This window comes from Orcinus orca, chromosome 9 (assembly GCF_937001465.1).
Source record: "Orcinus orca chromosome 9, mOrcOrc1.1, whole genome shotgun sequence".
Taxonomy (NCBI): domain Eukaryota; kingdom Metazoa; phylum Chordata; class Mammalia; order Artiodactyla; family Delphinidae; genus Orcinus; species Orcinus orca.
Window position 1 is genome coordinate 97,181,324 of NC_064567.1, and position 16,888 is coordinate 97,198,211.

Here is a 16,888-nt window from a genome sequence, read left to right on the forward strand (position 1 = left end):
TGAATATAGCATAATTTACATCCGTTGATGGGCATGAGAGCTCTTTCCAGCTATTGGCTACTAAGAATAAAGCATTTTTGTATATGTCTAGTGGTTCCCGTAGATGCCTAATAGTGGAATTGCCAGGTCTTAAATCATCTACGTGTTCAGCTTTAGTAGATGCTTTCACTTTTCCAAAGTAGTTGTACCAGTTTCTACTCTGACCAGCAATTCATGACTTTCCACATCCTCACAAGCACCTGATGTTATCTGGCATTTTCAGTTTTCTTTCTTTCTTTTTCTTCTCTTTTTCATTTTCACCATTCCATTTCAGTTTTCATTTGCATTTTCCTGATGGCTAATGATATTAAGCACTGTTTTACATGCTTATTGACTGTTTGGGCTCTTTTGTGAAATGTCTGTTCAAGTTTTTTCCTTTTTTAATTGGATTGTGTGTCTCCTTACTAATTTGTAGGAATCCTTTAAGCGTTCTGAGTAAAGGTCAGATAGATGCCTTGGAAACATCTTCCCTCTGTCTCTTAGGTGGATTACCCATTCACTTTCTTCATTGTTTCTTCTGATGGATATTAAATATTAAATTCCCAATATAATAATATCCAGTCTAATAAAAATTTCCTTTAAGTTAGTGCTTTTTTTGTCTTGAGTAAGAAATCTTTTCCTACTCCAACATCAAGAAAATAGCTATGTTGTCTCCAATGAGTTTTACAGTTTTGCCTTTGATATTTGCACGTACAGTCCATCCTGAGTGGATTTGGTGTCTGGTGTCAGGTGGGGTCACTGTGTTTTCCCACAGGTTCTCCGATGGATCCAGCACCATGTGTGGAAGAGCCAACTCTTTCCCCCATGGCTTCTGAGTGGCATCTTTGCCATAAATTATGTAACTATATTTGTGGAATCTATTTCTCCATTTTTTAGTAGAATACAGAGTTTTTAATATTTAACATTTTCTAACATCAAGCTGGACTCAATTTATTCCTAAATAAGTGAAGCAGTTATAACTGTAAAGTTGTAAAGGGCCCTTAATAGTGCTTTAAGGAACTTAATACAATTTTATTTTTGAACAAGAATTTCCACAGCCTATAATTTTTCCAAAAAATTTCCAAAATGTGAAAATTGTTTATGGCAGAAGAAATTCAGGGTATTTGTATCGACATCTTGATACCAGGTTCTTTTTTTAGGTGCTCAGCAATGTGTGCCAAGCATGGTGCTACCATCTTAGGAGAGACATAATGAAAAGAGTCCTACCCTCCAGGAGTCCCACCCATGAGGATTTCTAAAGCCAGAGTTGTGCCTTTCCAGCATGTTTTTTAATCACTAAACTGGAGAAACAGAGAAGATAATTCAGCTTCTCCATCTTTGTATCTCTGTGTGGCCACATGAAGCCAAATAGGGAGGCTTACCTCTGTGGCACAGGAGGGGGTGAGTCAACCCCCTGGACCAAAAGCAATCTGTGAGGCAACTCCTGGGATTCACGAAGGAGTCAGGAAGAAGGAGCCCAAGAGCTACCTTGAATTCTTGCCAAGGCCCCCATTCCTTGCACGTAAGCATTGCCGTTCACACATACTCACTTATTTCTTCCGTAATACATGGTTTTCCCACCGTTGACTAGCCCACTAGATAAATTCAAGGCATTTTACAAACTGTGTTTCTTGAGAATTAGTTTTACAAATTCAGTTCCTATCAGAGGTCTCAAAGTTTGGGACAGGGAGGGTTCTCACTAAAATCTCAGAATATGTGTTGGGTAACTAAGATGTAATGAGATCACGGTCAGATATCAGTATGCCTACTCATCTCACTTTACACATCTCAGTCCTGGAGGCTACCATGTTTCATAACATGTAGTCACTCAACTCATGCCTGTCTGGATTATTTTAAAGAAAAATGTTTCTTTTTTCCTAGATATCCAGGTTTGACTGTAATACACTTTAAAATTAAAATTGTTGGCATGTTTTGTGTTCCGCCTGTTAAAAACTATGTTTTTTAATGTTGAACACTGTGGAACTATCCCATAGTGTCAATGGCACACATCAGCCTCTAGTATCCTATCTATAAAAATTTATTTGTTTATTACACTTATTTTTATTGTCTCTCTCTTTTTGTGGTAAAACATATATAATATATGTGGCCTTCTCTTCCTAGTTTGAGTGTTTTTGTCATGAAATGATGTTGAATTTTGTCAAATGCTTTCTCTGTATCACTTGAGATGATCATGCATCCCCTTCATTCTGTTAAAGTTGTGCATTACACTGATTGATTCTAATATGTTGAACCATCCTTGCTTTCCAGGAATAAATCCCATTTGGTCATGGCATATAATTCTTTTAATATGCTTTTGAATTCAGTTGGCTAGTATTTTGTTGAGGGTTTTTGCATCAATATTCATAAGGGATATTGGTCTGTAGTCTTCTTTTCTGGTAGTATCTTTGTTTGGCTTTGGTATTGGGGTAATGCTGGCCTCATAAAATTAGTTTGGAAGTATTCCTTCTTTTTCAGTTTTTGGTAGAAGTTTCAGGGGAATTGGCCTTAATTCTTCTTTAAATGTTTAGTAGAAGTCAGCAGTGAGACCATCTGGTTCTGGGATTCTCTTTGTTAGGAGGTTTATGATTACCCAGTCAATCTTTTACTGGTTATAGGCATTATATCTCTTTTATTTCAGGAATATAAGTTCCATGCAGTTTTGGATCTTCTGTTTTGCTCACTTATGTGTTCCATGCACCTAGACCAGTGTTTGGGACATAGTAGGAGCTTAGCAAGTAGTTGCTGAGTTGGTCTATTCAGACAAGATTCTTTCCAACTCTCTGGTCTATTAATCATTGTGTTAATTTCATTCTAAAGCTGATTCACACTAAATGGGAGAGCAAAGCAGCTTCCTGGAAGCCCCCAGCAAGTCTCTGTTGCATGTCTTTGGGAGTCAAAGGGCTCTCCAACCTTGAACAAGTATTTCAGAGATGGGTTGCCCACTGGCTTGGGATAATCAAAGGCCTACCCCAGAGCCGAGGTGGCATGGATGTTGGGGTGCTGCCCATAAGGCCCACCACTGCTGCTGCTTTGTAGATGGATGAAGGTGACGTCCTCCCTGGTGGGGAGGCCTGGCAAGGTGAGCCATGAGCCTGTGAATCATACAGGTCAGGGAAAGGCAGGAGGTCTCTCACTATTGGTTGTGGATTTTAGGACAAGATGGTGGAGAGCAGATTGTGGCTCTGAGGTTACGTCAGCGGTGTAAGGTCTCGCACAACACCCTCAGAGCCAGAGGGGCCTGAGGTGACTATGAGAAGCAGAAGGAGGGCAGGGGACAAGAGTGGTGGGGAGGACAAGGCCAGCAGAACAGGTGAGAAAGAGCTGGCACTCCATGCTTATGCATGTAGGGTATTTATGGTTTGTAGGAATTTGTTCCTGGGGGTGTGGCTGGTGAGAAGTTTCCCAGCTTATTCAAGGTTTTGTGGAGGAACAGTTCCACCCTTTCCCTAGTACTGGCACATTTTGGTTTGTTATCACAAAGCTCAACATGGTTGGAATTTTTCTTTTTTGTGATGGTGAAAGAGAGAGAGAGAGAGATTATGAGGAATTGGCTCCTATAATTAATTATGGAGGCTGAGAAGTGCCATGATCTGCCCTTTGCAAGCTGGAGACCCAGGAAAGCCAGTGATGTAGTTTGAAAGCCTGAAAGTGAATAGATTCCAGTCCAGATCTGAAGGCAGGTAACCAGGAGTGCTGAGGAGGGCAGGAGAACGATGTCCCAGCTCATCCATTCGGGCAGAGAGTGAACTCAACCTTCCTCTGCCTTTGTGTTCTGTTCAGTCTCTCAGAGGATTGGATGATACCCACCCACCCTGGGGAGAGCCATCTGCATTACTAGGTCTACCAATTCAAATGCTGATCTGTTCGAGAAACACCCTCATAGACACATCCAGAAGTAATATTTAAACAGCTATCTGGGCATCCCTTAGCCCAGTCAACTTGACTCATAAAATTAGCCATTGTGATATGAACTAATAAATATTCTCATGTTAAAGTAAGATGAAGTGACTTTTGCCTTGGATGCCACTTTAACGTGGGAAGTGTCCTTAAGGATGGTTTAGGCCATTATCCTCATTCCCGGGTGAGGAAATTGGTATAGAGTGAGGGGTCATGGCTTCTCAAGGTCAGGCACCCTGTCTTCGCACAGCCTAGACAAGAAACTCATACTGTAGTTCCCAGTGCAATATACAGGAAAATCATAAAGCATGCCCTTAAATATTATCCATGTGGTCCTTACAACACATCCATGGAACATTTAGGGCAATCTTGTTCTTGCTCTGTGGGCAGTGGGGCCTGGAGGACTTGAGTCATGGGCCCACACCTTCATTTACAAGCTCAGCATGAAACCCAGCGATTCTGGGACAACAGAGCCTACTTCCTTAACCCTTTTATTATTATTTAAACTAATTATGTTTTCCTTAAAATATAATTTAAAAATAGTTGTTCTTTCATTTAATGTCATAATGTATAGCTGAAACTGGAGTTTCTATTACAGATTCCCTTCTCCTATCACAGGTGTTTGAAATTATCCAATTGAATAAGTATGCAAAATGCCATTTTATATCCCTAAAGCCAAAATATGGTTTCCATTGATTTGGAAAAAGAAACATGTCCTTTAATTTGAGCCCATGTGTGGAGCATAAACATTTGTTTCCCATTACATCTTGAGCTGTCCTTGGAATTCTCTTTCTAGTAATGCTCAACTCAGTTATATATGGACGCTTTCTCAGTAGACTCTTTTTAAAGTTTAATTGGAGATGCAACTCTAAATGAATGAACTCATGGCTTCAAAGACTTTGGAAAATATGTAGTGATACCCAAATGGCAACTTAAAATGAGCTTGATTATGTGACAGGCCAGAAACAAAGGCATGGCCTGAGGGCCTTTTGGGCCATGGGCGCCGTGGAGGCACATGGGGACAGACACACTAGGAGAAAGTGTGTTCAGGTTTATTATTCATAGGGATCTGTCTAGTTCACATAGAGGAAACCAAAACATGAACAAGAATATTACAAAGTGCCTTCCCTTGTGTTACACACGCTGACCCCAAAGGATGTGTCTAGAGGGGACACAGTTCACATATTTGAACCCTCAGATTTTAGAAATTAAACATGAAAATCTGGAGGAGAGCAGTGACTCAGTGACGTTCTCCTCGTCAGCTGGTGTTCTAGCCAGGTCTCCTAGGTTCAGATGTACTGTCATCTCTCTGATATCCTATCAGTATCTTCTGTTCACGTAAGTCCCACCCCAATTTGAGAAAATAACAGTATTCAGTCACTTTTTCTTGTTCTCTCAGATATATAATGCCTATGAAACAGTTTTTGGGGACAGTAAAGAGAACTGGGACTGGAGGTGATTACAAGAAAGACTCTATGACTCAAACTCTGTCAGCTTCTTCAGTTGTCTTGTGATGATCAAACACCTACCTTGAGAAGAAAGGCAGGAGGTGAGATGTGATAGCCCTGCACTAATAGGAGGGGCATAGTTATTGGTTTTGCAGTTTTCTAGGCTTTGGGGAAATAACTGAATAACACAGGTAGATGAGGCAGTTCCATGCCTGTTAAGAGGACACAACAAATCAAACAACAACTTCACTTGCATCCTTCTTGTGGTCATGGATTCATTAACAGTCAGCAGCTAAGTATGTGGACTCTGGATCCAAACTGTCTGGATTTAGATGTTCGCTCAGTGTGACCTTAAGAAACTTACTTAACCTTGCTAAGCCTCAGTTTCTTTTTCTGTGGAATGGAGATAATAACAGTATACATGTTAGAGAGTTTCCATGGGGATCACATGAGTTAATACAAGTAAAGTGTTTAGAGTAGTGGTCCCCATCCTTTTTGGCACCTGGGACTGGTTTCATAGAAGACAATTTTGCCATGGACAGGGTGGGGGGTGGGGGTGGGGGATGGTTCAGGAGGTAATGCGAGGGATGGGGAACGGCAGGTGAAGCTTTGCTCACTCACCTGATGCTCACCTCCTGCTGTGCTGCCTGGCTCCTAACAGGGTATTGGGGACCATTGGTTTAGAGTTAACATCCTTAAGACCTTGCTAATTATCATGACAATAAATAGTATTAGTTGTAGTTGCCATGTGTGTATAGTATGAAATAGCACATCAGAATGTATATGCAGCTTTCGTTTTCATTGAGTATAGATTTAACACCTACATCCGGCTCTGCTTCCCCTTCCTTCTACACAGAGTGGTGACATTAGCATGAGCACCAAACTTGCTTTTTCAATATTTTGACAAAAATGAACCTACCGGATATAAACTAGGGGGGGATTTGTACATACTCAAGGTCACTCAAGTGATTTCAGCTGAGTACAGAACATGTGGAGTAGGTCTGAAAACTGACATAGTTTCCCACCTGCACCAGAGCAGTCTGCATGGGAGCAGTGGAGACATTCCCATCATTTCTCCAAAACCATCTCAGTGTTGCTGGAGTGCTAAGGCGAGCCAAAAGTCAGGTCAAAGTCCACCTGGAGTAGAAGACCCATCAAACAGGAGGCTGGCAGTGCCACCTTCTTGTTCATCTGGCTTGGGCAGTGCCTCCCACCACTCTCTAATTCTTCATCTCCTACTTGATATTAAGCTCGGAACTGCATCTCTAGGCATGAGCCAACAGAGAAACTCACCACTTTCTCTGTTAAAAACAGGGAAAACATTTTAGTATTAGAGGAGATGTTTCCATTAAAATAAAAGAAACTGGGTGAAATGTTTGAGTTCTTCAAGTTAAAGATGCCAGTAAGATCCAAGAAAAAAATTAGAGTAGGCAGTAAGATGGATTAGCCCGAAATAAGGAAAGATTTGTTGAGATCCTAAAAAAATGAGTGACGCAGTGCATAGCAAATTCAACACCACAGAAAATATAATAATTGAGACTAAGTATTAAAAGTTAAGTATTAAAGTTAAAACAAATTTTAAAAATGCTTTTTGAAAATACAAATTATATAATATAGAAACATTAATAGTGGTCTAAAATTCTAGATAAATGCTAATAAATTTTGAAATTTAGGAATTGGAAAACTATCCTTAATTTCTCATATTATACCCAAAGGATATAGTGTATGATTCAATTTTCTTAATATAACAGGAAGGATATTTTCCTCTGCCTCTCATCCTGAATAAGAACTGAGTCAGGTAAGTATAGTTTCAAATATTTTTTAAAATGAATGTTACTCACTAGTAGAATACTGAAAGTTTATTTAATTTATGAATTTCCTGAGAAGTAAATAAACACCAAGATACAATGTATGTAAAATAAAAACAAATCCGGTATAAATTTCCTTCTAAGTACTCTCTTCACTGTATGCCATAAGTTTTGGTATACTGTATTTTTGTTTTTATTCATCTCAAAGGATTTTCTAATTTCCTTTGTGATTTCTTTTCGACCCATTGGTTGTTTAAGAGTGAGTTATTTAATTCCCACACATTTAAAAATTTCCCCCATTCCTTTCTTTTATTGATTTCTAATGTAATTCCATTGTGTTTGGAAAACATACTTGGTATGATTTAATTCTTTTAAATTTATTGAGGCTTGTTTCATGCCCTCTATCCTGGGGAATATTCCATGTGTCCTTGAGAAGAATGTATAATCTGCTGTTGGTGGGTGGGGTGTTCCATATATGCCTGTTGGGTCTATAGTGGTGATAACTCTTCCATTTTCTTGTTGCTATTCTGACTAGTTGTTCTCTCCAGTATTGAAATCCAACTATTGTTGGATTATCTCTTTCTGCCTTCATTTTTGTCAGTTTTTGCTTCATGCATTTTGAGACTCTGTCTCTAGGTGTGTATATATATATTTATAATTGTTGTATCTTCTGATGGATTGATGCTTTTATCACTAAAAATGCCCTTCTTTGTTTCTAGTAAACATTTGTGTCTTAAAGTCTATTTGCATAGCTACTCTAGCTTTCTTTCAATTATTGCTTGCATGGCACATCTTTTTTATCCTTTTGTTTTCAACCCATTTTGGTCTTTAAATCTAAAATGTGTCTCTTAAACAGCATACAGTTGGATCATGTTTTAAATCCATTCTGGCAATCTCTGCATTTTGGCTAGGGTGTTTTATCTATTAGCATTGCATTATTACTGAAGGTAGGATTTAATTTTGCCATTTGCCATTTGTTTTCTGTATGTCTTATGCCTTTTTTCTTCCTTTATTGCTCAAATCCTGCCTTCTTTTGTGCTAAATAGATATTTTCTAGTGCACCTTTTAAATTTTCTTTCTGTTTCCTTTATGATAATTTTAAAAATTATTTATTTTTATTTTTGGCTGTGTTAGGTCTTTTTTACTTGTGCATGGGCTTTCTCTGGTTGCAGTGAGTGGGGGCTACTCTTTGTTGTGGTGGCTTCTCTTTGTTGTGGAGCATGGGCTCTAGGTGCATGGGCTTCAGTAGTTGTGGCACGCGGGCTCAGTAGTTGTGTCTCACAGGCTTAGTTGCTCCGTGGCATGTGGGATCTTCCTGGACCAGGGCCCAAACCTGTGTCCCCTGCATTGGCAGGCAGATTCTTAACCACTGTGCCATGAGGGAAGTCCTGTCTTTTATGATAATTTTGAATAATTTTCTTGAGTTATTTTCCTAGTGGTTGATTTGGATTACAATTAAATTCTCAACTGGAAATAATCTAGTTTGGTTAGTAGTTTAAATTAGTAGTAACTTAAATTTAATAGTATACAAAAGCTTTGCTCTAATATACATCTGTTTCATCTCTTGAGTTTGTATTATTATTGACATATGAATGACATCTTAATAAACCTATCAACAGTTTATATAATTATGACTTTATGCAGTTATCTTTTAAAACAGAAGAGTTATTAATAAAAGTAATTTTATACTGTGTTTCGTAATACCTCTGTAGTTTTTTGTTTTTTTATTTTGTTTTTTAACCAGTGCTCTTTATTTCTCTGTGTATAATTGAGTTACTGTTTAGGGTCTTTTTATTTCAGCCTGAAGGACTCCTTTAGGATGAGAGAACAACACATTCTCTCATTTTTTGTTCATCTGGAAAGGCCTTAATTTCTTCATTTTTAAAGGATAGTTTAGCTGTGTATAAAATTCTTCGTTGGCAGTCTTTTTCTTACATTTTGCAGACATCATCTCACTTTCTTCTGGCCTCCATGTTTCTCCATGAGAAATCAGGTGTTCATCCTACTGAGATCCCTTGTACATGGCAAATCCTCACTCTCCTGATCCTTTCAAGGTTCTCTCTTTGTCTTTGACTTTTTTCAATTTGGGTGTGGCATGTATAGGTGTATAGATCTTTTTTAGTTTACTTTACTTGTAGTTTGTTGAGCTTATTGTATATGTAGATTCATATTTTTCATAAAATTTGGGAATTTTGGACCATGATTTCTTTAAATATTTTCCTTCTCTATTCTCTCCCTCCTCTTCTTTTGGGACTCCTCATTATTTATATGTTGGTAAGCTTGATGTTGTCCCACAAGTCTCTGAGGCACTATTCATTTTTCTTCACTCTTTTTTTTCCTGCTCCTCAGACTAGATAATCTATATTGAGCTATCTTCAACTTTGCTGGTTCTTTCTTTGTTGTTTTTTCTACTTTTAGGGTTTTTAGCAGAATTGAAATTTTCATTCCAGATATTGTACTTTTCAGCTCTAGAATTTCATTCTTTTTTATAATTTTGACTTCCTTATTGACATTCTCTATGTGATGTCTCTTGGTGAGACATCATTGTCATGCTTTTCTTTAATTCTTTAAAATAGTTTCCTTTAGTTTTTGAACATATTTATAACAGCTTATTTAAAGCCTTTTTACACTAAGTCTAAAATTTAGGTAGTCTTGAGGTCACATTCTGTTGTCTTCTATTTTCTATTGCATGTATGGAATAATTTCCTATTTCTTTGCATGTCTCATACATTTTTAAAAAACTAGACATTTATATAATATATTGTAAAAACTGTAGCATCAGATTTCTCCACTCCTTCATTATTCATTGTTTTTTCTGCTTTTAGGTTTTTGTTGTTGTTCTTGTTGTTGCTTATTTGTTTAGTGACTTTCCTGGACTAATTAACAGATTCTGTATTCCCTGCAGTGTGGGTCTACTGAGTTTTCTGCTATTTTTTTAATTTAAGTTTCTTATTTTTAAATTTTGAAAATCAGCTTCCTGGGGTAACACTAAGGTCAATATAATTTAGTGGACAGCCACTATGATTGGTCAGATTTCCTTAAATGCTGTGCCTGCATGACTTTGCCCTTTGCCAAGGCCTGCCTTCAAACTTGAAGGATTTCATAAGACAGCCTTAGCTGTCATTTGCTGCTGGTGTAGAGTTTCAAGATCAGCCAGGGTGAGTGACTGGTGACTTCTGCTTACCCAGGTTTTTCTTGGTCATGCACATAGCCTAGGTGTCTAGGAGTGTATTGTAACCTTTCAAAAAGTTCCCTATGGTCATCTAGTTATACAGGATTAAAGTAATTTTCCCCACCAGGCTTTTGTTTGCTCTAACTTATATCATGCCTTTAGATGGTTGAGGTGTTGCCAGAAATAATTGTTACAGTAATGCCCTGTGAGTAGGTCCCCACCCCTGCTGAACTAAGCTCTGAATCAAATCAAAGAGTCATCATATTCTGGGAATGTAGACTTTTAAGGTAGCTGAAAGTTCAGACAAAATATTGATTGTGATCTGGGGATGGTACTTTTCACAAATCTCTAAAAGTGGTCATATCTATTGTCTGCAATGTTCCAGGTTGTGGTTACCTCTTCACTGAGCTGGAGGAATAGCTCTAAGTTAAAACATCACTGGCTCTGTTGTCTTGCCAAGGGTTTGTAGTTTCCTCTGGAAGGATGATTTTTATTCTGTTCTGAATATTGTTTAATGGCTGGCATTCTGAAATGGTAAATTTTATTGGTTTGGCTGTATGTTTGTGTTTTTTGTGTGTGTGAAAGTGCAAGTTCACTGAAGTTTTCACTCCTCCATTCTGGAAGTTGATCTCGACATGTGTTACTTTATAACTGGAAACATTTGGCAATTTTAAAGGGACTATTAATAAATCAGAGGAAGTTCTTCCCCCTTTACTTTGCTGAGTTGACAGTTGTTATTGTCATAAAAACCACCGTGGCTTGTAATTTATTGTTATCCTTCATGTGACTAGCATGACATGGGACTTAGGGTGCAGGTGCAATCCTTTTTAGGTTATTTCTGTCTTAAAATTTTTATGCTCATATTCATTAATTTGACTGACATTCATTGAGCAGTGTGAAGCCTATAAATGTGATAAAAAGAATCCAGTCTTTGCCTTCAAACAGCAAAGATATGTGGAAAAAGTACTATTTAAATAAAAATTGGCAGGGGAATTAGAACATTCTTAACTCATGCAGATTTTAAGCTTCTGTACAGCGAATTTGAACACTGGGGTTATTTTGTAAGCGTGGAAACATTAAAATTCACTGTACATAAAAAATATATTCCTTTACAACTTATGAACAGAGGCATTCAACTTATGAACAGAGGCATCCAACTTATGAACAGAGGCATCCAGAATTTCAGCACCCAGATAGCCATGCCTGACATGGCTTGTGTGTGTCTATAAAATGCAAACTGTACAGAAGTTTTAAACTTGTCGCCAATATTTAAAACTTTCGATTCAAACCGCACTCTCTTTCCCCCAAAGTAAATGCTGTTTAAGATTTTCAGATTAGTTTAAATGTACTAACGGGGACTCTTTTAGATTTGTTTAAATGTGCATATCTGTGTATAATTCAATATTATCTACGTACACGTGCATCCATCTATCTGTCAAAAGAAAAACTCAAGAGAGAAGTAACTTAACACTGCCCCAGCCTCACATTCTGTTGTAAAGAGACAGAATGTTCCAGTTAGAAAGTAGAAAAAATGTTGAGTGGAAGAGAAGCTAAAACCTCACCCTACCCACATACTTAATGATAGAACAACATGCCTTATTTTGTACTCAGCAGAAAGAAAAATGATCTCCACTAAGTTTGAGCAGCCTGATGATATCCTGGCTGCCTCAGAAGCCGGTGAGTCCCTCACATCCAGGAATAGAGTAGCCTCTGTTCTCACATAGAGCAACAGCTCTCAAGTATTTGGGCCTCAGAATTCCTCTATACTCCTAAAAATTGTTGAAGACCTCTGAGAGCTTTGGCTACGTGGATTATGTCTATTGATATTTACTGTCACAGAAATCAACACTGAGATCTTAAATTATTATCCAAGTAACAATAAACCCATTGCATGGACATATATAACATATTCTTAACAGAGATGCATCTTCTACAAGAAGTAATGACAGAAATGTCTCTGTTTTATAACTGCAAATCTCTTGAATGTCTAGCTCAATAGAAGACAGATTCTCCTATCTGTTTCTATAGTCAGCCTCTTGTGATATCACACATGATGTGAAAACCTCTTCTGTACACTCATGAGTGAATGAGATTGAAAAAGGTAAATCACACATCATTGTTACTGTGACAATAACTGGACTATTCTGGACTCCTTGAAGGTTCATTGCAAGCTCCACAGGGGCTCCTGGAGCTCCTTGAGAACCACAAATCTAGTGTGAGTTCAGGAGTGAGTTTCTTGAATGGTGAGATCAGAGGTCCTTGGGTGTCTGCTACTTCATCACTCGGTGTCCATAAATTAGGGAAAAGTAATAATCATATTTTCTACATTTGATATCATATATAGTCTGGTATCATTTGACCAACTGTTTCTCACTCCAGTAATAGACTGCTCTGTGTATTCTTTTAATCCCTGTAAATAACTCGCACCTTTAAGAAATGTGTTAATGTTTATCACTAATGGATCTGACTTAGCTTGTATAGATCTATCAGAAATGAGATTTCAGGTGGCAATTCTTTGGGATGAAAGTTATCTTATACCTTTGATAACAGTGACACATGTGTTGGTCCTATATGACTAGAAGGTTCTCTGAGACAGTTACCATATATCCCAGCTCCATGTCTCCTGCAGGCCTTAGTCCAAGCCCTTCCCATTGGGCTTCATTGAAAGAATAAACCCACACTGAGTTAATAAGAAGTTATTTTCATGCTTTTATTTCCTAGACATTTTCTAAACTTTTCTTAGAGAATCAATGTTAATGATGGACCTATTTTATGTAACGAATAAGGTTTTTAAAATCACTTATTTTGGAGAACAATTTTGGTCCTATTGGCAATATTTCTTGATTGTTCCTGGGTAAGGCTATTTGCAACAAGCTTGGAGTTCCCTGTGCTTCAAGACCCTCAGCTCCCACTGGGCTGTGTCTCTACCTTGACTCCCCATTCCCCACACCCCATCCCGCAGGAGTCCAGCCACACACAGAATCTCTGTATTAACCCCTCTTCTTCCTGCTTCTCCCACAGACTTTCCTTGGCCAGAGCCCTCTGGAGTGGCTGCTCCTATCTCTGAGCTAACATTTGCTTCTCTTTGAGGTTTTTACTTCACATTCTGCAGCCATAAAACTTACCCTGCCTTGGGCTTCCCTGGTGGCCAGTGGTTGAGAGTCCACCTGCCGATGCAGGGGACACGGGTTCGTGTTCCGGTCCGGGAAGATCCCACATGCCGTGGAGTGGCTGGGCCCGTGAGCCATGGCCGCTGAGCCTGCCCGTCCGGAGCCTGTGCTCCGCAACGGGAGAGGCCAAAACAGTGAGAGGCCTGCGTACCGCAAAAACAAACAAACAAACAAACAAAACTTACCCTGCCTCTACCTGTATCATTGACAGTGAGGCAATGACTGTGGACTCCCTTCCCCAAAACAAGCCCTGGTGAACAGTGAGCTGATGCTGGTGATTCTGTGGGTGTGTTATTTTGCCTAATCATGGACTCCTTGGCTCCTGAAACATTTATGTGAAATCTGGACACGCTCAGGGGGCGCTCAGGGGAGAGAAGTGTTTGAAAGATTAGCCCCAAACCTTACATAACGAAGTGAATAGAATGATCAGCCATGATGCTTATTTGAAATATTAGAAACAATATTCAACTTCCAAAGAATATGTGTTTGGGCCCTGTTATGGCTGAATTATGTCCCACTCCAAATCCATATGTTGATGTCTCCAGTACCTCAGATGGGCAGATAAAACCATAAGCTGAGGATTCCTAGAATATAGTCATTTACTTTAGAGGAGACGATTGCCACTGGGCAAGTTCCTGCACAACAAGAAAAGATGTATCAGTCAATTCACCTAACAAATACGTGTTCCCTATTGTCTATCGCGGGCGCTGGGCTGGATGGGGGAATAGAGTTTGGAATTAGGCCTCAGAGAGTTGAGTCCAGCTGAGGGCCCCATGATCAACCAGTTCACAAATGAGTGAAGGTGAAATGACAATGAAAAGCCTTTGTGGGAAAGGCACAAATAAGGGGCTGAGTGAGTGAGACCACTGGAGGGGCCTCTTGGGAGGGCTGGTCAGGGAGGGGTCTCCAGGGAGCAGGCCTTTCAGTGCAGCCTGAGGATGAGAAGGAGCTGATGAGGAGGGAGACCAGATGTGCAAAGGCCCCGGGGTGGCGAGGGCATATTGTTGGAGCCCCTGGAGGGAGAAAGTGCAGGGTGTGAAATGCAGGTGGAGAAGCGAGCCAGATGCCCAGGGTCCTGTCAGCCATGGTGAGGCATCTGAGTTTTACTCTGAGTGTGTTGGGGACACAGTGTGACTTTGTGAACTGAGGAAAGTGGGATCCTCATGATTTTGGAAAATCCCTGGCGTCCACAGGGCATTGGTGGTGATGGGTGGAGCTGGGGAGACACTCAGCCTCCATCCGGGTCACAGGGGCTGGCAGCCAGTGCTGGAGCAGTGGCATGTGGCGGGGGGGGAGCAGAGCACGAGGGGCCTCCTTCGCTCTGCCCAGTGGGCTTCTGGCCCCAGTCTGCAAGTCCAGATGCCAGATGTGGCTCTCCTTAATTCTCAATATTCCTGAGAAGAGGAATTTAAAAAAAAATGTATTATTTTATACTGAAACATATATTTTTAAAAATAAATTTATTTATTTAAAATTTACTTTTGGCTGCGTTCGGTCTTCATTGCTGCGTGTGTGGGGGCTTTCTCTAGTTGCGGCGAGCGGGGGCTATTCTTCGTTGCGGTGCGCGGGCTTCTCATTGCAGTGGCTTCTCGTTGCGGAGCATGGGCTCTAGGCATGCGGGCTTCAGGAGTTGTGGCACTTGGGCTCAGTAGTTGTGGCTTGTGGGCTCTAGAGTGCAGGCTCGGTAGTTGTGGCGCACGGGCTTAGTTGCTCCGTGGCATGTGGGATCTTCCCAGACCAGGGCTCGAACCCATGTCCCCTGCCTTGGCAGGTGGATGCTTAACCACTGTGCCACCAGGGAAGTCCCTGAAACATAGTTTTTTAAAAGCCAAAGATATAGAATTGTACATAATGTATTTAATTAGAATTAAAGCCAAGTACTTATTTTAATAACTAACATTCATTTAGACTTACTCTCTGCTGGACTTTGTAAAATACATTTCACTTGCGTGTTCTCACGTTATCTTCACAATAGCTGTGTGGTAAATTGTCATTTCCATTTCCCAGATGAAGGAGGTTTTATGGGCCTTAGTTCCTTTATTTTAAAAATAAAAGTATAACATAATAAAAAGTCATGCAGCTATTAGATGAAGAGACACACAAATGTGTACATATATGCACACACACGTGCACATGCACAGTAGCCATGAATAATGCACACACATAACCGTATGGCTAGAACATACGTGGTGTAAGTGTCAGGGCTGTTTGCTGATTGCTCACACCTCGTGTGGTTGGCTGTGTGGTCATCTCTGGCTGAGGAGATGCAGCCCATACTCTCCTCCAAACCTTCAGTGTGGTTTCCATTTTGAATACTGATCCTTCCTCACTAGGGTCCGGGAGAAACCCTTAGAGAAAGTAGGCTTGGGTTTTGTTTGGGAAAGACTTTGTCTGATGCCAGTGGACACTTCCTCCTGTGAACTCAAGGTACCTGTTGTTTTCAAATCGCATCCTGTCTTAGGAGGAGGGGCCGCCATTGAACTGTTTAGGGGCCACTGGCTGTCTTCACACCCCCATGTGCTGGAATCATCCATTCATTCTGAAATTTATTCACTGAGAGAAAAACAATGTGGTGTTGGAACTTGCTTGGTTCAAAGGCCCTGAACATCAAGTGAAATAAAGGTGACGCCTGTCTTCTGTCACCTGTGACTCTCCCTCTTCTGGGCAGAATGGACGGACACATAGACAGAGCAGAGTTCTCCCCTCAGAGCCTGGACAGTGGTGCCTTTCTGTGTGCTCATCTCCTGGCTTGGGACCTGGCATGTGGAGGGCAGAGGAGGTGGCTGGGTTAAATTTAGTGGATTGAGCCCTGGGCTGCCTCTGACTGTCCTGGACTGGCCACCAGCCCGTCTGATGGCCCCGGATCCCTGCTAGGTAAAGGAAGATGGCAACAGATGGTGACAGCAAGATAAGCAGTTAAACATAGAGCAGATGTGGGTAAGGCACACGCTTCCTGGCCTGCACCCAGAGCCCACACCCAGGGCTATGGCCGTGTGTCCTCCTCCGGAGAAGGTCCACACCCTGTTTCCTGAATCCTCTGGTTTCTGTCAGCTTACAGCTTTGCTGGGTTTTTCCAGGAACTTCTCTCCTCTGCTCTGCATTGATTTCCAGCCCCAGGCATCCCTACTGAATGCCTCCAAATTCCCAACAAAGGTGCATCTTTGAATGCTAAAAGTGAGTCATCAGAGTTCTTGGGAAGGCTAGAATCATAAATTATGCTGTATTTTTCATAGCACTCTATTTACAGGTTCTTAAATAAGGAGTGGCCAAATAATGAAGAGTGAATCAGTGTTTTGGGGACATAGAGTAAACGTTTCGGAGATTTTTCTGTAAAATAAAAAGCAATAATAATAAATGCAGTGCATGGTTTATTAC